The following is a 5563-nucleotide window of genomic DNA, read 5'->3' as shown; positions in this document are numbered from 1 at the left end:
ACATCTGCTAATATTTTGTGGCACTGGCTGATACTGAACACAGTCTTATAAAGTTTGTTATAAAGAATTAAAAATCTGCAAATTAAAGAGAAAAAACTTTCAGGTGAGAAGGGATGCTTGTGGTACCAGCCTTCATTAGTGTGTATTTCTATCCAGGCAATTATATTTATTTTATCCCTTTTACCCTTTCATCTTTTCCTTTTCAGCGGAATCTGTACTAGGGATAAAGAGAAAAATGTCATTTACCATCCTAGAAGAAGTTACAGTGGAGCCTGGTAAAGGTGTGATGATAATAAGAAGACGTATTAGCTTAGGTTATCTTGGTAACAAATAAAAAATACTAAATCAAAGTTAATATTTGAAACGCAAGGGCAGATATACCACCAGGCTCAGAAAAGCTCTAGAAAGCAGCTATATAATGTCCAATAATGCAGTCACTGAAGTGGTTTTCAAGAAAGGGTATCTTCCAGAGCAAACATTCAAAAATCTACTCTGGAGATTGAAAACGAACTCTTCCCAGTCCCAAGGAATAACTCCTCCCTTCCTCCAGGGTTCCAAGGAATACCTCCTCCCTCCCTCCATTCAGAGTCCCAAGGAATCCCTCCTCCCACCCTTCATCCATGTTACCACTGATCATTTTCCCTCCCTCCATCCAGAGTCCTGTGAAATAACTCCTGCTTGTATCCAGGGTTCCATGGAATACCTCCTTCCTTTCTCATCAGGATCCCAAGGATTATCTCCTCCCTCCCTTCACCCAGGGGTCCATGGAATATCTCTTCACTCCATTCAGGGTTCCACAAAATACCTCTTGCCCTCTTCCTTCGAGGGATCCATGGAATACCTCCTCTTTCCTTCAATCCAGGGTCCCACGGAGTACCTCTTCCCTCCTTCCATCCAGGGTTCCATGTAATTTCTCCCTTCCAGAATCAAGGTCCAAAGGAATACCTCATATATGCTAAGTTCCAGGGTCCCACGGAATACCTCTTCCATTCCTCCATCCAGGGTTGGAAGGAATAACTGTTCCCTCCCTCCATTAGGGTCCCACAGTATACCTCTTCCATCCCTCCATCCAGGGTTCCATGGAATACCTCCTTCTCGCCATTCGGGGTCTATGGAATACCTTCTCCCTTCATTCACCCAGGGTTCCATGAAATACTTCCTCCCTCCCTCCATCTAGGGTCAAATGGAAAGCATTTTCCCATTCTCCATTAATGGGTCCCAAGGATTTCCTCCTTCCACTCTAAGTCCAGGATTCTATGGAATAACTCCTTTCTCTCTTGACTCAGGTTTACAAAATGTCTTTTTTTCTTCTAACATCCAGGTTTCCATGGAATACCTCTTCCCTCCCTCCATTCAGGGTCCCCAAGAATATCTCTTCCCTCCCTAGTACCAGGGTCCCCAGGAATATCTCTTCCCTTCCTAGTAACAGGGTCCCCAGGAATAACTCTTCCCTCTGTCAATCACGGTCCCACAGAATACATACAACTTCCATCCAGGGTCCCATGGAAGACTTCCTCCCTGCATTCAGGATTCCATGGAATACCTCTTCCCTCCGTCCATCAAAGGTTCCATAAATACTCTCTCCATTCTTTCAGGGTAGCACAGAATACCTCTTCCCTCCATCCTGGGTCCTAGGGAATACCTTCTCCATCCAGGGTCCCATCGAATACCTTACTGCTTACATCCAGAGTCCTATGGAATAGCTTCTCCCTCCCTCCATCCAGGGTCCCATCGAATACCTTACTGCTTACATCCAGAGTCCTATGGAATAGCTTCTCCCTCCCTCCATCCAGGGTCCCAAGGAATAAAACCTCCCTTCCTCCAAAAGGTCCCACAGAATACCTTCTCTCTCTGTCCAGGGTTCCATAGCATCCCTCTTTCCCGCCCTCCATTTAGGCTTCAATGGAATCTTTCCTCCCTCCATCCAGGGCTCCATAAAATCCCTCTTCTTTCTTTCCATTCAGAGTTTCAAGGAATACATCCTCCCTCCCTCCATCCAGGGTTCCATGGAATACCTCCTCACTCCATTTAGGGTCCCACAGAATACCACTTCCCTCCCTCCACCCACGGATCCATGGAATACTTCATCCCTTCCACCATTCAGGTTCCCAAGGAACACCTCCTCCCTCCCTCAATCCATGGTATGACGGATCTTTCACCCTCTTTCCATCTAGAGTTCCATGGAATACCTCTTCACTTCCTCCATCCAGGATTCCATGGAATGCTTTCACTGTCTCCATTAATGTATCTGAAGGATTACTTTCTCCTTCCCTAAATCAACCATTCCATGGAATATATCCTTCCTCCCTCCATGCAGGGTTCCATGGAATACCTCCTCCCTCTAATCAGAGTCCCATGAAATTCCTCCTTTCTCCCTACATCCAGGGCCCCGTAGAATACTTCCTTCCTCCACCCAGGAACCCAATGAATAACTACTCTCTCCATTCAGGGTCCCATAGAATACCTCCTCCCTCCATCAGGGTGATATGGAATCCCTCCACCCTCCCTCCATCCAGGGTCCCACAGAATACATATACTTTCCATCCAGGGTCCCATGGAATCCCTCCTTCCTCCTTCCATCCAGGGTCCAATGGAAAAGCTCCTCCCTCCATCAGGGTTTTATTGAATCCCTTCTCCCTCCCTCCATCCAGGGTCCCACAGAATACCTTCTCTCTGCATCCAGAGTTCCATGGAATACCTCCCTCCATCAGGGTTCTATGGAATCCCTCCTACGTCCTCATCCAGGGTCCTATGGAATCTCTCCTCCTCCATAAAGGGTCCTATGGAATCCCTCTTCCCTCCCTCCACCCAGGTTCCCACGGAATACCTCCTCTCTCCATCCAGGGTCCCATGGAATCCTTCCTCCCTCCTTCCATTCAGGGTCCCACGGAATACCTCCTCCTCTATCCAGGGTCCTATGGAATCCCTCTTTCTCCATCCAGAGTCCTATGGAATACCTCCTCCCTCCATCCAGGGTTTTATAGAATCCTTCCTCCCTCCATCCAGGGTCCCACGGAATACCTCCTCCTCCATCAGGGTCCTATAGAACCCCTCCTCTCTCCTTCCATCCAGGGTCCTGTGGAATTCCTCTTCCTCCTTCCAGTGTCCTATGGAATCCTTCCCCCTCTATCCAGGGCCCCGAGGAATACCTCCTCCGTCCATCCATCCAGGATCCTATGGATTCTCTCCTCCCTCCTTCCATCCAGGACCCTATAGAATCCATCCTCCCTCCATCAGGGTGGTATGGAATCCATCCTCTCTCCTTCCATCAATGGCCCTGAGGAAACTCAAAATGTCCCAAGGACTTAAACATCAAATGGGGAAAGATAAACATCTTAGAAGAAGCCATAGGCATGTAAATAACAGACATTTGTTGTAGCAAAATCATTACTGACACAACTCCTAGAGCAAGCAGGTTAAGGAGAAAATAAACAAATGAGACTACATCAAAATAAAAAAGCTTCTGCACAGCAAAAGAAACCATCAAAAAAAAAACAAAAACAAAAAAAAACAAGAAAGCCCATTGCATGAGAGAACATATTTGCCAAAGTTATCACCAATAGGGATTTAATCTCCAATATTTATAAGTAACTCCTGCAATTTAACAAAAGGAAGATAAATAATCCAATCAAAAAATGGGAAAAGGATCTAAATAGACACTTTTCAAAGTCAGACATACAGAAGACCAGGAGACATATGAACACATGCTCAAAATCACTAATCATTTGAGAGATGCAAATCAAAACAACAATGAGGTACCACCTCACCCCTGTCAGACTGGCTATCATCAACAAACAAGTGCTGGAGAGGATGCAGAGAAAAAGGAAACCTCTTGCACTGCTGGTGAGAATGCAGATTGGTGCAGCCACTGTGGAAGACAGTATAGCGTTTCCTCAAAAAATTAAAAATGGAACTCCCACTTGATCCAGTAATCCCACTTTTAGGACTATATTCCAAGAAACCAGAAACACCAGCCAGAAAGTATATATATATATACCCCTATGTCCATAGCAGCACAATTTACAATAGCTAAGGTTTGGAAACAGCCTAAGTGCCCATCAGCAAATGAGTGAATTAGAAAACTGTAGTCCACCTACACAATAGAATTCTACGCCGCTGTAAAAAAGAAGGAATTCTTACCATTTGCAACAGCATGGATGGAATTAGAGAGCATTATGCTAAGTGAAATAAGTCAGTCGGAGAAAGATAAATATCACATGATGTCACTCATTTTTGGAATATAATGAATAACATGAACTGAAGAACAAAGCTAGAAACAGAATCATAGAAGCCTGAAACAGACTGTCAAACCTATGAGGGAATGCAGGGGTTGAGGGGATAAGAGATCAACCAAAGGACTTGTATGCATGCATACGAGCATAACCAATAGACACCAACTGGAAGGGGAGGTGAGGGCATGTATGGTGGGTGGGTATGGGCAGGGAGAGGACAAGGTGGAAAAAGGAGGCATATGAAATATTTTAAACAATAAAGAATTTAAATTAAATTCAATAAAATCACTTTTACAGAAAAGTAAATGAAGAATGACATAGCAGCCATAAAGAGCACAATGGAAGGCTTCAAGAGTAGACTAGAAGAAGGTGAGGACCAAATCTGCGAGTTAGAAGACAAAGTATAAATAGATGCCCAATCTGAGCAGCAACTGGGAAAAAAATAATTTAAAAACGGGAGGAGAGTCTACTGGAATTTTGGGACAACTGGAAACAATACAGCATGTGCATAATAGCTATGGCAGAAGAAGAGTGGCTGAGCAAGGAATAGAAACATTTTTTAAAGAAACTTTCCAGAGTTGGGGAAGAAAACAAGTCACACAAAGCCAAGAAGCACAGATAGTCCTAAGCAAGATGAACCCAAAAAGACCCAAACCAGGACAGGTTGTAATTAAATTGGCAAATGTAAAAGACAAAGAATCTTAAAGGCTACAAGAGAGACAAAGTCACGTAAAAGGGATCTCCCATTAGACTATCAACTGGCTGCAAGAGGAAAACAGAAAGTTACCTACAAGGGATCTCCCATTAGACTATCAGCTGATGTCTCAACAGAAATACTTCATTTCAGAAAGTAGTGGCATGAAGTATACAAAGTAATGAAAAGTAAGGGACTGAATCGAATAATGCTCTAACCAGCAAGGCTATCATTCAAAATTAAAGGTGAAATTTGGAGATTCACAGACAAAAAAAAAAAAAACAACAAAACAAAACAGACAAACAAAAGCCCAAACAAACAAACAAGCAAAAACAACAACTAAGGGGGTTTATTACCACCAAGACAGCAATGCAAGACATGCTAAAGGGGCTGTTGTAGAGAAGAAATAGAAAGGGAGAAAGAGAAAGAAAACAGGCTCAAAGAATAGAGCAACAAATAAAAGACCTATCAAGAATAACCTTAAATGTAAATGGATTAAATGCCCGGAGTAAAAACATAAGGTAGCTGAATGGATAAGAAATCGTGACTCATATATATACTATCTAAAACAGACCCACTAAAGAACAATGGACTCACACAGACTGAACATGAAGAAACACAGTGCCTCTGTGTGGTC

General features: G+C 43.6%; 1 pseudogene; it reads left to right on the top strand.

Annotated features, from left to right (window-relative positions):
* Window positions 1–4570: 4570 nt before the first annotated feature.
* Window positions 4571–5563, top strand: part of LOC102763709 — a 5732-nt pseudogene continuing 4739 nt past the window's right edge.

Source organism: Myotis davidii, unplaced genomic scaffold (genome assembly GCF_000327345.1).
Source record: "Myotis davidii unplaced genomic scaffold, ASM32734v1 scaffold6484, whole genome shotgun sequence".
NCBI lineage: Eukaryota > Metazoa > Chordata > Mammalia > Chiroptera > Vespertilionidae > Myotis > Myotis davidii.
This window is presented reverse-complemented; position numbering and strand designations above follow the sequence as displayed.